Genomic DNA, 17,602 nt, shown 5'->3' on the forward strand with positions numbered 1-17,602 from the left:
GTCAACCTTATCATAGGGCTTTTTTAAAAATAAGAAGTTGATTCGGTGCATGAGAGTTAATGCCACTTACTGTACAGAGACTTACAGGTGCTGGCCTGTGTTGGGATGGAGGGCTCAATATTGAGCAAGACTTATGTTTACCTTTTCATTTTGGAGAGCCTAATAAACTATTATGGTTTCTCTAGTGACTTTCAAAAGTTTCAAAGTTTGAAAGAGACATATTTACAATTAATAATAGCATGCATGCGGCTAGAACAGAGAACCCCATGATAATGGGTCTATCCAGTTAAAATGGCCAGCTGAAGGGAGCTATGAAGCCCAGTGGTGGTCTGGGACACAGCAGCAGATGAACCAGCTGCAAAACACCAACATGATCAGTAATGGCACTCAGCAGCAAGCAAAGCGTTATGACCAGCACTATTAAATATGATGACTGGAAAAAGACTTTAAACTCACCTGCAAAGGATCTAAGAATCATAAACTTCAGATGTGACCTCCACAAAAGGAAATGAGTTTGAGGATTATTGTTTGAAATGGGAGTTACAGATGGGAAATTTGAAATAGGCTGGAAAAAGCCATCTCCAATCACGAGGAGAGTATTCTCATTGCTTCATCTGGCAGGGATATTTTAGCTAGAGCAAAAAATGGAACAGGCAAGAGTGGTGCCTACCTCATTCTATTACATTAATGGCTAGACCTGGAGGAAGGACAGTATACAAGCAATTGTGATTGTTTGCACAAGTGAACTTGCTTTACGGATCAATCAAATTTGCATCCAGGTCAGCAAACACATGGGAGGGGCCGAAATGATGGCAACCACAAGAGGAACCAATGTACTGGATGACATAATAAGGCTTGATGACATAATGCACGTGGTGATAACAACCCATGGGAGAATCCCGGATCTTATCAAGAAAGGAGTAGCAAAGGTTGATCGTGTCCAGCGGATAGTATAAGAGGAAGCAGATAAGTTGCTATCACAGGATTTTGTGCAAATAATGGAGGATATTATTCTTGCACCACCTAAAAACAGACAGATTTTATTATATTCCACTACTTTCCCTCTCAGTGTACAGAAGTTCATGAATTCCCATTTGTAGGAACCCTATGAGATTAACCTGATGGAGGAACTAACTTTGAAGGGAGTAACCCAGTACTACTGATATGTAACTGAGTGCCAAAAAGTACACTGCCTAAATACACTTTTCTCCAGGCTTCAGATAAACCAGTCAATTGTTTTCTATAACTCTTCTTAACAAGTTGAATTGCTAGCCAAGAAGAGTTCTCAACTTGGGTTATTCTTGCTTCTATATCTATGCTAAAATGAGGCAGGAACATCAAAATCATGTGTCTTAGATTTCCAAAATGGCTTATGCCATAATCTTGTTTGCACTGATTTGTTTACCTGGGGTACTGATATACAAGCTGCAAATGTGGAAACAAACTTTGACTTCCCAAAGCTGGCAGAGAATTATCTCCATCATATTGGAAGATCAGGTTGCTTTGATCATCTTGGCTTAGCCATCAACTAGACCACATATGATGATCCCTTCCCAGCACTGAGAAAGAGCTGGGAACAGAAATTAAACCTATCCCCAGCAACACTGACAAGAGCCTATATGTGGCAGAATACCATAGTGAGCCTGTAGATGAGAAACCTTAACAAGCATACTTTGACAAACTACAGAAGGCTAGTTCAGATCTGTGACACATTTTGGGGAGGATGCTCTTCTTTTTGTGGGTTTTTCATCTTTTATTTTGGCATTATGAAGACTTAAAAAACCTTAGACCTTTTTTTTTCTTTTTTTAACTGGTAAAGAGAAAAAAGCTAAAAAGAAAAAATTTACCTTTTTTGTTCCACTTGTTTGCACTGTGTGCTGACTGAACATTAGTGCACTAACCGCTGGCTCTTAAAAAATGTTTTCTGGGGAAGAAAGGAGGAGAAAGGAGTGAAGGGGAGAAATCCTATAAGAGGACAGTCTTAATGAACACACAAGTTTGTCTATGATTTCAGAATTCTCCAACAGCTGACTCGAGTACATTTCAACTTCTCCCTGATTTCTCATCTGTTTTTTGAACCTGAATAGCTTATTACTTATTTGTGCAAAGTGCTTTATGCTATGAGACCATTCAAAATGTCATCTTTTAGACACAGCCCAAGGACTCAACAATAGTGATGCTTTCTTTCCTTTTTTCTTTTTTCTTCTTTTGTTTTTCTTTTAAAATTTTTGTCTTTTCATTTTGGTTTCAAATTGAAATTTCTTCCCTTTCTACCCAGTACTCAAGCCCAGGGCTGGAAGATGATAAGTATTGGTAATGTTAAATACCATTTTCTTTGTCTTTATGTGGAGGAGTTGATATGCAACTGAGTTCATCTGCACTGTAAATATATGTATTTTAAAAAAAATCCCACATAAAAATTTCTTCTGGGCTGAGTAGATGTAACATCATCTCTCCCAAAGGAAAGAACAGTATCATTGCACAAGTCATATGACAAGGCTTTGTGCTGTATAGCAGAGCACTAAAGACTGTGTTACATTTGCCTCCATTAGTAGTTATGGCATTTGATGTGTAGACATGTCAGCCTTGACCCTTTTCCTCTGCGGCAAAGTGTGTCCCATAGAAAATTGGGTGTGTATACTTATATAAACTTTGTAAATAAGTTTTTTTTCTGGGTTTTTATACACACATAACTTTTTAAAATAAAAGTTGCTGTGATTAGGAAGACTGGAGTGATTATGGGAGCAGCTAAAGATAAGAGGGGCTGAGTTTTCTGCAACACTAAATTCTAAAAAGTACTTTGGTCTCTTATGGTAGAAAGCAGGCCTCAGTGGGGACCTTATGCTGGAAAAGGGGCCCAGGAATCACTGTTTGCTGCCACACTGTCTCATCTAGTACCTTTGGAGGAGACCTTCCAGAGGGAGCAAAGAAGCTTCAAAAACCTATAATTCAAGGTGTTATTTTTGAAATGCTCTCTGATTATGCTTCCTCCCCTTTTTTTAAAAGTTTGAGGACTTTTTAAGCTCAGCAGAAGGAGACAAAAATTAATCTGCCTGGCAGCGTGACAATTCAGTTGAGTGGCAGTGTCTGAGCACTATATGCATAAAGCATGGATTTGTACTTTAGAGTATTAGCCAGTACCAGCTTTGGAAATATTAGCAGTTCTGGGGCTTACTTCTGTTGATCACCTCCTATACTGTATAAGTGTGTAGCCCTCTGCCTACCTTGATACATAAACTTGCAGGAATGGGCAGTCCCTGAGAGCTGTTAATTTTCATGCTGCAGAAAGCTGCTTGCCACCCTGTTTAATTCTGTGACAAGAATTATTTGTTATTTTGCATTGTAAATTGCTGACAGATGCTTTACATTCAATAGTGTTGCTTTAAATTGTGCTCCTCCCAACTTGCCTGGTGTTTGGCCTGATCTCCAGGCAAAAGGAGTGAGATGAATCAAAACCAGTGAATTTTAAAAATGTTTTTAATTTCCTTTTAAGCCAGTATATTGTCAATCAGAGGCATTTAGAGTAAAATCGGTCAATCAATCATCAATAAAATGTTCTTATCTCTATATTCCATTATTTTTCAAATCCCTAAAATATTACAAGATAAGTCCTACATATGTTTTCATGCTTAGCTCATCTGGATAAAGAAATCAATTATTAAAAGTTGCTTTTTTAACTCTGTCTAGTTGTAAGTAAAAGCTCTTTGTGACTCACCTAAAATTCTTGAAGATCAAAATCCTGCAGGTGCCTCCTGATCAGACATAGCCCTAACTCCTTAAAAACTGTATCAGGAGCTGCACGATACAAACCCCAAAAAAGAATAAGCTCATTTATTTGGTATCCAAGCCACATAGGTTCTCCTATCCAGACAATGTTGGCTACTACATACTGGCCCTAATTAAGGAAGCAACTTTTTCCAGGGAGAGGTGGGGGGAGGGAATATAAAAGGCATCAACATTTGACCAAAAAAATCTTGCCGTTGTACTAATGCAGCTATCTCTCCCCCACCTCTGGCAAGATAAGAGGAACCATTAATTATAGAAGAAAAGCAAGAAAGACTCATAAATGCAATTTTGTATCTCGGTAGACAGTGTGGGTGACCAAAAAACAGTGCAATCCTCTTTGCCAGCCTCCGATTGTGTCTGCTTGTTGCCACGTGCCTGTGGGTCCCTCTTAAAGCATGAACTCTCAGTTGAAAGTATTACTAAAGTACAGCCTCTGATGAGGAGTGGTTCTTACACTGTCTGGGCCGCCACTATTGGACAGTCTTGTACAAGCAGCTATCCAGTTTTGGTGCTTGACTCTTGAATAGGAATTGTTAAATGGAGAGGGGCTCTAAGGACTAGGTCAAAGCCTAGTCTCTCTCTTTTTATTTTTAATTCCCCCTCATAATAAGAAGCATTTTTGTTACTACTGGAAATTGTTTTCGTGTTCTTCCAGTATTAGGCGTTTATTTTAAGTAATGATAATATTTTTCCAGTGGTTCATTTGGATGAAAACTCTTCTCTATTTTTAATATTTAAGTAATGTCCAGCTCATGTTCGAGCCTGTGGCTGTATGGCCGTGTAATGGCTTGAGGACTACGACACACCATGCCACTTCTGGGCCTGTTTTGTCTTTCCCTTCCCATACATTCCGATGGAGAAACATACTTGCCTTTTTCTTAGCAATGGAATACATTTATTTCAAAATGATCTTTCACTAAAAGAAGTAAAAGAAAAGGAAACCTAAATATGTCTCTAAACTATTTTCCAGTTGGCCCTGCATCATAGTGCAGGTTGGCCCCAAAAGCTGGGGAGTGTGGGGAGGCAATTGGTTATCGATATTTGTTTTCGGAATGAGATGGGAGCATCTTTCCTTTGCCATGTGCTTTGTATTTGATACCATCATACTTGGGGTAGAACCAGACAACTCAGCACAAACCCTTGAGTGTAAATTGTAAGAATCAAATCATCTCATTTTGATCAATCGGTTTATTTTTTTTCTTTTTTCCTTTTTTTTAATAGGGCTGAGAGGGAGGTTACTATACCCCAAAAGGGAGTGTGCCTGCACTAGACTTAGAAGCACATTGGAAGCTCACAACCTCATCAAAAACTGCCTTTAGCCACACTCTTGGCCTTATAGAAGAGTAACAAAAAGATGAAATAAATTTTGGGGAATTAAGTCATGTTATTTTTAATTTGTTACTTTTTTCAGTGTTCTGTATATCTTAAAAATTGTTATTGTGGAGTCATTTTCTGGAAAAATACCTTTGTCAAGGAAAATATTGGCCTCATGGGAGCTGAAGTCAGTCACCTTTTTGTCACCAAAGTTAAGTGGACTTTGGTGACTTTGTAGTTCAACTTTGTATCCTTGAAGATAATTTTTAAAACTCTCAAAGAAAATCCACTCTCCTAATCTAAAAACTCATCTTTGGGGTAAAGAGTTGAGTATCTAGAGGTTATAACAGTTCATGAGGTCTGAGGGAGTTAGCCTGGCACTTGGACTCTGCCCCTCCACTGCTGACAGATTCCAACAGAAGTGTATTTAAATTCTCCAATAGACAACACTGGGCTGACTGAGGGAGGAGGTTGGGTTGGGTTGGGTTATTAAGATACGAGCTACTGCATTTTAACCAATAGTTGTAGGGGAGGGTACCTGGAGAAAACAAAGTCATTCTTCCCTTTTTTGAAACAAAACTAAAACTTGAAGACATTTATTTTTGGGTCAATAAAAATGGGACAGAATTTCAATGTTCCTAGACACAAGGCACCAGTTTCAGAAGTGAACAGCGGGGACTCAAAATTTTGAAAACATTTGGGAAAAGGGAAAATTGATTTTCTGTTAACTGGCAAATGTTCCAGTGGGGCTCTGTTTTTGTAGGGATGTATTATAAGTATATGCATGGACTGGAGTCTCTGCTGAGGTTGTAAAGGTCAGAAAAGATGGTTTGACAAAATCTTGATTTTTGTTAATTTATCTCAATAAAAGCCCACTGGAACTCCAAAAAAAAAAGAAAAAGAAGAAAATATGTTTTTATATTTTATGCAGCATTTCTATTGTTTATATTAAAGGAAGGACTTTCATCTCTTTGGGCCACTAAGTCACCAGAAGTGCTATTGTTCCCCAGACATCATTTTAGCATCACATTTTTGATACTTCTCTCTCCATATTTGTTTGTGAGTCTGTCTCCCTTCACAAGTTTCTCTAGGCTTGTTGCCATGGCTTATTTATCTTTGTATCTCTGGTGCCTGATACAAGACATGGAAGATGCTCATTAAATCATTGAATAAGTGGGAGAGTGAGGGAGGGTTAACTGAATATGTGTTAGCCTCAAAGAAACATTTTTTTTTTTGAGCCACGCAAATAAAAGGGTATTACTGTTTGTTGAATATAAGATAGAGTCAGATCAGTGAACTTAGCTTTGAGGTTTAAACAACTCATATCTGACCATATTACTTATTAAATGCAGCAGCTTCAAGAACTGCAAAAAATCAAACAATAAATCCTTTAAGGACTGTATCATTTTAAATTTGTGTCTGCAACCAAAGTTAGCCACACCTCCTTGGACTGATCCTAAAATAATTCTTTTCTCAAAAAGTCACAGTATCCTGGCACTTAACAATAACACAAAAGAGCCCAGGCCTGAGCAGTTGTTTGTTTTGATAGGAGCTGAATCAACTTTTTTAATGAACACAAAGCTCTCCATAGGTCCAGGGCTTTTATTCAGCTCTTCTCTGAATCTCTCAAAGCTCATTTTATGAAATTTTAGTGAAACTCCTTCTACCCGCTCTTCGGCCTGGACACCCCCTTCAGTTTGCTGCTCACCATCTCTGACCTCAGACAGACAGACAGAGAGGCCTTGCTGACCAGGGAGCTTGGCTTCCTTTCACTTGCTTTGTATCCCAGCAGCAGAGGTGTTCTGGACTGGTGCCCACACCCATGTACTGGAAACAACACACAATTCTCAAAGGCCGGTCCCTGCCTGATAGGACTTGAATTCTGAGGCGATAACAGCAGCTGAGGCATAGCAGGGCCTGGAGACCCTCGATTTGTCTCCTGAATCATGCCAGACATTTAACCACTCCCTCCATTACACGAAAAGCAGGCAGGGGAGGAAAGATAGGAGAGCAGGTGGCAGCTCTCTGCTCTGGGGTGAGCAGGCCCTGAATTGCTGTGGCAAGTTGGCACTAGGTCTAACTGCCACACTCAGACCTCTCTGGGTGACCCTGAAATGCTACTTTCCCAGCCAGGTAGTGGGCAAATGGATATGAAGGCTGTCACTGGCAGAGAATTTGAAAGGTGTAACCAGTACCTTCTGATTGCCACCTGGATCAGACGCACCTATATCCACCCACCTGCTCTCCTGGGCCCATTCACTCAGCTAAACCCAAGATTATAGAGAAAAGTAGAAAAGAATGGGTTCCTCTCTGGCAGATTTCAGTACACAAGATGAACAATAATGAATGTACAAGGAGTGATAAAATAGCCCCTGCCACTTCAGTGGCCTATCCAGAGCTCTAGGCACAAAGTCAAAAAAATTAAGATGTGTGGCTTTTTCTCCACAATCTCTAGACCTCTCTGAATATTAAGGTGATCTCAGCCTCATGCTTCCTGAGTAATCCAAAGGGAGGAGATAATTTCTGGCAATATGCAAGCTACTCACCCTAGGACCAGTTAAATCCAATGGTTAATTTTTAGGTTTCTGCCAGCCATGGTCTCAGTGAGTCAAGGAGCTGTGTTTTTACTCACTTTTTTATCCCAGAACTTGATATAGTATCTATCAGGTAGTGCGTGCTTGACAAACACGCAGCATTGAGTTTGGAACTAAAATGGGGCCTTCATGGAAGGTGAAGCCCCCTTTAGGCCCCTCCATTCCGAAGTGGTTCATCCTAGAGCACTGGGAAACAGAGTCTCCTCCTCACTGCCACAAGTCAACCAGGAATGCTGGAGGGCAAGCCTACTGCAGGAACCAGACCTCTGGCTCAGCTGGAAGCATTTATTTATTCATTCACTACAAGTTAACAAAGCACCTGTGCTGGTCTAGGGACACTGTGGGCTCTGGAGCAGGTGTTGTCACCTTGTTTTGACTATGGTAATTTTATTAACATTTTAGCTATGTCTGCATTTCTCCTCTTTTAAAGAAAATTCTCTATCCTCGTTCCTTTGTGTTTTGGGATAATTTCAGAACTACTTTTTCACATTACAAAATAATATCATCGTGAAACTTATTGGAAATACCTTAAACTTACCTATTATGTGGGGAAGAATTACATTTTTAAAATAATGTCTTTCCTTCAGGAATAAAACTTACTGCACTTTTGTTCCTTTAATATATCTTGATAAAGTTTTATAGCATTTTTTACATAGATCCTAAATATTTCTATTTTAGTTTATTCAAAGCTATTTTGCATATTTTTTGTTAGTTTGAATAAATCTTTTTTTTTTTAAATGCTATTTGGTTTTTTGAAATGTCCAAAGGAGTCATTGAGGCTTTTGTGGTAGTGGTAGTTGGTACTTATTTATTTTGTTTAAGCCAACTTTCTGTGTGACTTATTAGTTTGAATAGATTTTTAGTAGTTTCTCTTGGTTTTCCAAAAAGAAAAATTATCAATCACCTGAAAATGACAACTTTGTCTTATTGCCATCAACTATCTCTCTTTTTTAGTGATTTCTTTTATTGCTTTGGATAGAACTTCTAAAACATATTGTATAATTGTGGTTATGGCCATTGTGTACCTGATTCCAATGAAAACTCCTCTGGTGTTTCATCATCGCATGTAATCTTCAAGGGGTTAAAAAATATACTTTTTTCTCATGTTAAGGATTACTTTCCTTTCAATGTGCTAATATTGGTATTTGATTTTATTTAATACATTTTTATTATAATTCTTATATGACTTTTTCTTCTGGCCTGTTTGTGTAATACGTTTTAATAGTAACTTTCCTGATATAACTTCACCCTTTCATTCTTTAGAAAAAATGCAACTTGGCCAAGGAACATGATTTTTTGATGTAGTATCAAATTCAAATTCCTAATTTTGTGTGTGTGTGTGACTGGACAATAGGAAAGTCGTTTGTATTTTTCTTGTGCTATGGTTGTCAAGATTTAGAACCAGGGTTATGATAGCTTTATAAAACTAATTAGGAAGCTTTGGATCTTCTTCTATTCTTTCAAACAGTTTACAAAGTAAGAGAATTATCTGTTCTTCAAAGTTGGAAAAAATTGCTCATAAAAACATTTGAGCCAGAGCCTTTTTTGGAAGTAACCCTTTAACAATACTTTCAATTTCTTCCCCGAGTTATTTTTCCTATTCAGATTGTCTGCTTCATCCTAATTCAATTTTGACCATTTATACTTTCTTAGAAAATCATCAATTTCATTAACATTTTCAAATGTATTGCCATAGAAAAGTACATAGTATTCTCATAATGTTTTTAAACTCTCTTATCTACAGTATCATTCCCTCGTAACTAATTTTGTACACTTGTCTTTCTTATTTTTTGTTTTTAATTAGACTTGGAGAGTTTGTTTATATTATTGATTATTTATGATACTAAGGTCCAATTTCTTCTATTTTCTAATGAATTCCTTCTTTTTCTTCATTGTTTCCTCATTTCTGCTTTCCTGAAGCTATTTTACTATTTTCACATATCTTAGTTGAATGTTCAATTATTTTATATTTATCTTTTCTTGATAACAATAAAAATATATAAGACTATGAAATTGCCTGTGAATCTAACTGTAGCAATGCCCTGTAGTTTTTCCTAGGCAGCTTTCTCATTGATATTTCAAAGTAGTTTAGAATTATAGTTTTTCACTTTCTAAGTACAAAAGCTATTTCTTAGTATTTTGTCTTAATTTTATAAGATTGAGTGGGTTTATTTTATTTACACTGGCCTTAGTAATTTATAGTTTTTGTTTTCATCATAGAATGTTTAAATCATGTTATTATACAATTTCTACTTTGGGGAATATACATACTAAGTTGATTTTTTAAATATGTGATCAGTTTGTATTAATGTATCTTGGCCATTTTAAAATAAAGTGGATTCCATTTTTAGGGCTCAAGTTTCATATATGTCTATTATATTATTAGGTTTTGTACTTAAATTTATTATAATCTTACTTATTTGTGACTTCCAATATCTATTAAAGACTAAGAATAATATATTAAAGTATATTATTGTGTTCCATAGTGGCTTCGCCATTTTGCTATCCCATCAACAGTGTATGAGGATTCCCTATTCAACAAATCTTAACACTTGTTTGTTGATTTATTGATGATAGCCCTTCTGACAGGTGTGAGCTGATATCTCGTTGTGGTTTTAATTTGTATTTCTCTGCTGATTAGTGACCTTCAGCATCTTTTCATATGTCTATTGGCCATCTGTCTGTCCTCTTTGAAGAAATGTCTGTTCAGGCCCTCTCTCACTTTTAATTGGATTTTTGGGGATTTTTGATGTTAAGTTTATGCATTCTTTATAAATTTCAGATATTAACCCCTCATGGGATGTTTCATTGGCGAATATCTTCTGTCAGTCAGTAAATTTTCTTTTTGTTGATTTCCTTTGCTGTGCAAAAACTTAGTTTGATATAGTTCTATTTATTTCTTCCTTGTTTCTCTTGTCCAAAGAGATATATCAGAAAAAATATTATAAAAGCAATGTCAGAGAGTTTACTTCTTATGTCTTTTTTCTAGGAGTTTTGGATCTTACATTAAAGTCTTTAATCCATTTTGAGTTTATTCTATATGATGTAAGAAAGTGGCCCAGTTTCTTTCTTTTTTTTTTTTGTATGTATCTCTCCAGTTTTCCCCACATCATTTATTGAATAGATCGTTTTTACCCATTGTATATTCTTGCCTCCTTTGTCATAGGTAAATTGACCATATAGACATGGGTTTATTTCAGGGCTTTCTATACCAGGGATCCCCAACTCTCAGGCCATGGACTGGTACTAGTCCAAGGGCTATTAGGAACCAGGCTGCACAGCAGGAGGTGAGTGGCGGGTGAGCAAGCGAAGCTTCATCTGGTTTCTTCCCAGAGCTAGCATCACCACCTCAACTCCACCTCAGATCATCAGGCATTAGTTTCTCACAGGAGCACCAGTCCCTGGTGCCAAAAAGGTTGGGGACTGCTGTTGTATACTATTCTATTGAGCTATGTGTCGTGTCTGTTTTTATGCCAGTACCATGCCATTTTGATTATTATAGCTTTGTAATATAGTTTGATATCAGGTAACATGATACTTCCAACTTTGTTCTTCTTTCTCAAAAGTGTTGTGACTATTTGGGGTCTTATATGGTTCCATGTAAATTTTAGGATGTTTTTGTTCTAGTTCTGTGAAAAATACCTTTGGTATTTTGATAGAAACTGCATTGAATCTATAGGTTGCTTTAGGCAGTATGGACATTTTAATGATGTCAATTCTTTCTCTTTGAGCACAGTATATGCTTCCATATATTTGTATCTTCTTTAATGTCTTATAATTTTCTGAGAACAGATCTTTTACCTCTCTGGTTAAATTTATGTCTAGGTTATTTCTTTGCTGTAATTGTAAAAGAGATTGGTTTCTTAATTTCTCTTTGATAGTTTGCTATTGGTGTATAAAAATGCAACCAATTTCTGATTATTAATTTTGTTTCCTGTTACTTTACTGAACAGTATGGAGGTTCCTCAAAAAATTAAAAATAGAATGACCTTATGTCCTAGCAATTACACTAATTTGAAAAGATGTATGCATCCCTATGTTCATTTCAGCATTATTTACAATAGCCAGGTTTTGGAAGCAACCTAAGTACCCATCAATAGGTAATTGGATAAAGAAGAGGTGGTACATATATACAATGGAATATTACTCAACCATAAAAAAAAAATCTTACCATTTGTAACAACGTGGATGAAACTAGAGTGTATTATGCTAAGTAAAATAAGTCAGACAGAGAAAGACAAATATCACATGATTTCACTTATATATGGAATCCAGAGAACAAAACAAATGAACAAAACAGAAACAGACTCAGACATAGGATATTTTGATGGTTGCCAGATAAAAGGGGAGTTTGTGAGAATGCGTAAGAAAGGAGAGGAGATTAAGAAGTAAAAATTAATAGTTGCAAAATAGTCACAAGGATATACAGTATAGCATAGGGAACGTAGTCAATAAGATTTTAATAACTATGTATGGTGTCAGGTGGACACTAGACTTATCGGGGGGAATCACCTCATAAATTACATAAATGTCTATCCACTATGCTATACAACTGAAACTAATATTAAATAATAGTAAATGTCAACTATAATTGAAAAATTAAAAAAGAGAAAACCCACTTCAAATTAAAAAAATAAAGTCTATTATCATGTTTCTATTTATTTCTCCTTGTATTTTTATTTGGTGTTTTTTATGCACTTTGAAGTAATGTTTTCAGTTGTATGTATAAATTATATTTTCATTGTGGAGCATGCCTTTGAAATACAGCATGACATAATACAATTGCCTTTTTTTCTGTGTAAAATATTGTGTCTTTATTTTACTTTAATATAAATATTTTTGCTCATATTTCCTTGAGTGTCAGTATGTAGATAAACCTTTATCAATTTTAATTTTAGTTTTTCAGATTAATTTCAGTTAGGATGTGTTATCTTTAAATAAACAGATTAATAGTACCTTCTTATAGCTGTTTAAAGAAATATATAAGATAATACAATTAAAATAATTAGTGTAATATATGGCACATAGAAAATGCTCATAAAGCACCAACTAATAATAGTATTAAACAGCATGCATTGAATTTTTAAAACAAAATCATAATTTAAGAATTATAATTAAAAACTATATAACTTATTTGTTTATTTTGTCACATGTTGTATTTTAGGCATTATTCTTGACATCTTATTTCATATTTTCTATTTTTTGTATGCTCTTCTTTGCTCTTTCCTTGTTTGCTCACTTTTCTTTCTCATGAGTGGGTCAGGCATTGCTATGGATTCTGTAGTGAGTAAAAGTATACTCGATCTGGCTTCAAGGGGTTTACATTCTGGCAGGCATAAGTGCTTTGATGTGTGTTATTAAGGTAAAATCACAACTACCACCTTGAATTCACGTAAACATCGGCAAAACACTTTTCATTATGTCCTATGAGAAAAATTATAGTGGTATAAGAGGTGTCCTTTGATAGTATATGATTAAAGGGTGAATGGTTAATTCCTGCATAATCAACATGTCTTGCATAAAATGTCACAGACAATTCGCACTGGATTCTCTCATACTGAAAATACAGAGGAATGTTGCCTTCTGATGGGATTCAACATTTTCAGGGGAGAAAATCAATAGAACCCTTCTTGTTAGGTAAAATATCCAAGATCCCAGGCTGTAACTGTCATACTAGAGAGAGAAAAATACCCTAATGAGTTATTAGATATTCAATAATATGTATTGCATACCTTCTATGTGCTAAGTACTGTGTGCTAAGCAATACAGGTATAATAAAAATAAATCATGGTTTCTGACTCAAGGAACTGCCAGCTATGTGAAAAGCACCATAAGGATGAACATAGACAATGGAGGATTCAAAAATTGGACATCAGGTTAGGGGAAATGATAAAATCCTCTCCAAATATTGAAATGCAGAAAAACTATAAGATCTTTTCCCTGTTAGAACTGTCTACAGATGGAATGAGTTTTCTCATGAGAAAATAGATTTGTTTTCCCACCAGTTCTATAAACTCATCCTTCAACTTCTTTATCTCATCTATTATGTCAATTCTAGATGCCCCATGTGCATGACTTTTTAAAGTGTTTGCTGTAGGAATTTTCAAAGATTCAGAAAGGTATTGAAAATCATATTAAATCATTAAATTATATTAAATAATATAATAATTACCTATATATACAATCCACAATTTTATTAAATGTTAACATTTTTTAAAAATCTGTTTTAGATCTCTTTAATAGATAAAATTTTAAAGATACACTTGAAGCCATTTTTGTCTCCTACCGATCCATTTTCCTTCAGAGTTTGCAATGCAAACATCAGCTGAACTTGAATCATTCCCTTCCATGTTCTTATCTATTTACTGAATACCTACATCTGATTTTTTTGTTGTTGTTAAAATCCACCCTTTCTTGCTCAAAACTCCTCAGTGGCTCCCCACTGCCTATCCCAGTGTTTCTTAAGTCATATTAATCTTCTGAATCCCCTTTAGAGTTGCAAAATTATATAAAGAGATTCCAGGGTTGTCCTTGTGGACTTGTCAGTTTTTCAGGCTTTTTTGACCTTGGAACTATTGACAGTTGGGGCTGCACAGTTCTTTATTGCAGGGGCTATCCTGTGCATTACAAAATATTTAACAGCATTGCTGGCCTCTACTCACTAGATGTCAGTAGCACCCATCCCTCCCCAGTTATAACAACCAAAAATGTCTTCAGAAATTGCTATGTTAACCTTGTCTTTTAGTTTCTATAGTTCCGATGCTTTGACATCTGGGATCATCCTGATTCTGGAGGGACTGTCCCTCCCAAGGTTAGCCAATTCCTAGAGATAGTAAGTAACTAGTCCACAAGCATGCTTTCTGATTACAAACCTACCAAACCAGAGCACTTGCCATAAACATTCCAGGGCCAAGTACTAGACAACTAGGGACAGCCCCTGTGCCCCTGAACCTGCTGAAATTATTTAAACTAGCCAATCCTAAACCAGCATGCCCTACCTCATCTATTTCTTCTCATGGAAACCAATAAGGACTCTTGCTCACAATTCTCCCTTCTTCTGGTTCCTGACCAACCCTCATGCTTCCTTCCATGGCCCTTCTTGTGTCATGTCCCTTCTTGGGAACTGTGGGTAATAATAAACCATGTTTTCTTTAACAGTCGTTTCTTGATCTGTTGGCCTTATTATACTTCAAATTTTCCATTAATGCATTGCAGTATTTTTAAAGCAATTGATAAGTGTCTCCTGTTGCAAAATTGTCCCAGGTCAAACATGCCTGGATCAACCTAAAACCTAGACATCTGTATTTTTCAAAAAAATTATCTAGGTGATGTGAGGTCAACAAGTTTGGGGGACAGTAACCTTTAGATCTTATGCATAAAGACTTGAACCTGGCATTCGAGACTATATGATCCAACCCATACTGCACGAATTACTTCTCCTCTCCTGCATAACACTTTGTTGTTTCAGGCTCTTATTCTACTGCATGGTCCTTGGCTACATGCTGATCCCTCTCACTTCCAAACCTTTGTTCCAAATGCAGACAGGCTTTTCTAATGACCTCTCAGACTTCCAATTCATACATATTTTTTTTAAAATAATGAATGTTCATTTATTGAAGGAATGAACTAACCATTTCTTAATCATGACACATCAGAAACTGCTATAACACTTCTTTGGTGCCATAATGATGCTTTACAACCCCTCACGTAAATATGAGGCAGTAATCACATGTCAAGGCACTTCTCACAGTTTAATTTTATTTCTGTTTCTATGCTTATTTGATTCTTTTCTCTCTCTTGCACTAGCTTGAAGCCTTCACAAGGTCAAAGATCAAGTCTATTTTTCCTCATCATAATATTTGAATTACTGAACATAGTGTCTGGCAATAAACGTTTGGTGAATAAATGAATAATTGATTAATTAATCAGCCAACTACTTACTACTTTAACTCACATTTTCAATTTGATGTCAAGCTCCTGTAGATCATTTCTTTGTTTCCATGTTTCCTTCCAAACTTATGAAAATGATTATATTTAAACAGTACATATTGAAACAATAAATGATAACCATTATCTGAATTACATTAATGTTATCAGTTGTACTTTACAGAGACTGGGCTACGGATGCCAAGTATTCATTTGTTTTATTTTTTTAAATGGGCAAACTCTCTTTGAACAACAACTACAAAAAAATTGCATTTGAAAAAGAAATATGTTATTTATGGCAATTATGTCATCGCTTATCCAGAAAGGACAGATTTAATTAAAACTGAGCATTTGTTTCTAAGACCCAAAACTACCCTTGCATCTGATAAATGTCATTGTTATAAGGTTACTTCCAAAAATTAAATAGAATTAGCAGAAAGTGCTCTCTGCCATTTTTATTTCTGTTGCATATACCTAGATGCCCTGTAGGCTGAAGGAAAAAAAACAAATATGTTTTCCCACCTCAGTATCTTCATTTCTTATTTACATAAAGAAAAATGCCCTCTCAAACGCTGGAATTTTTTCTATCTGAGTGAAAATTCTGTGTGTGCTTTAAAATTGCTTACTCGACAGCTCACTGTGAGAATCCCCATTTCCAAGCCTCACCCATGAAACAGGTGGTGCCTCTGGGTTCCTTGTAGACTCTGCATAACTCAGAGGGGCTTCTGAGGGTTTAGGGCAAGTGTAGTTATCAGATTTATTCCCAAAAGCCTCCTAAATGTGTGGTTCCTCTCCATTATTTTAATGCAGTTCAGACCTAATTATTTCCTAAATTTTGAATTTAATTTGTGTCTAAAGGGCTTGAAGCCTGTAGGCATTATAGAATGTGGCCAGCTTCCTCTCTCAGAGAATAAATATGAAACATCCTGACAGCTCTTGAGTGTCAAAAGGATTTTTTGACCATAGTTTGTATAATAACTGCCAGACTGAGATCCCAAAAAAACTCTATGTTCTTTCTTAGATATATAAACCTTCGAACTTCCTTGAGAAAATAGATCTGCACTTCAAAATTTATATTCCAAGGTTGGAAAACAAAAGCACACTGGCTGTTTCTCAAAACAGAAGAGACTTTTTCGAAACGGCTCCAGAGGTAATGGCTACTCCAAGAGCCAAGATAAAAACTGACAATGTCTTTGCCACACCATCTGCACAAAGGAGCAGGTTACTCCACACAACAAGATCATCTCAAGTCCATTCACTCATCCTTGCCCTTTCTTTCTTTCCTGCTTCTTGTTCCACTGCCTGCTCCATGCTTACCTCTACTCCAAAAGTCTCGTTCCCTTCTCACCCTATGATACCATCCCATTTTCTTACCTTGTGTTTCTCTGTCTCTCTCCCTCCCACTCTCTTCCCTTTGCCACCCCCCTCTCCTTTCTGAACCCTGTAATGAATCCTTTTTCTTCTTTTCTTCCCTCCTAACTTAGAACTGTCTGCATCCTTGTTTAAGATTTGAATCTGATATAGATCCCTACAAAATTAGATGCACTAAAAATAGATGCACAGAGGCACCTCAGAGCCAAAGTTAGAGGAATCCAACTCCCTGTGTCATGATATTCGGGGCTTTTTCATTGTTAATAATGGCTGCTTAAAAACCTGAGAATGGTCTACAGCCATGCTACCCTGAACAAGCCTGATCCTGTCTGCTCTTGAAAGCTAAGCAGGGTCGGGCCTGGTTAGTACTTGGATGGGAGACCACCTAGGAAGACCAGATGCTGTAGGCGTACAAACAAAATAAAAATATAGGGATTGTAAACTGACAAGATCCTTGTAATCTGTGAGGTCAATCAAAATTTGCCTCGCCAAAACAAAACAAAACAGAGACTGAATGTACCATGTTTTGGAAACTATTCTGATAATGGAACTTGCCAGGCTCTGGGAACCAAGATGAAACCACCCATCAGCCCATTGGTCTCCAGTGAACC

At 36.4% G+C, this 17,602-nt stretch overlaps 2 pseudogenes; both read left to right on the plus strand.

Moving 5' to 3' along the window:
- Positions 1-239: 239 nt before the first annotated feature.
- Positions 240-1,663, plus strand: LOC102887408 (annotated as a pseudogene).
- Positions 1,664-17,282: 15,619 nt separating this feature from the next.
- On the plus strand, positions 17,283-17,401 carry LOC112477085 (annotated as a pseudogene).
- Positions 17,402-17,602: the final 201 nt, after the last annotated feature.

The sequence above is a fragment of the Pteropus alecto genome, unplaced genomic scaffold (genome assembly GCF_000325575.1).
Source record: "Pteropus alecto unplaced genomic scaffold, ASM32557v1 scaffold52, whole genome shotgun sequence".
Lineage (NCBI taxonomy): Eukaryota > Metazoa > Chordata > Mammalia > Chiroptera > Pteropodidae > Pteropus > Pteropus alecto.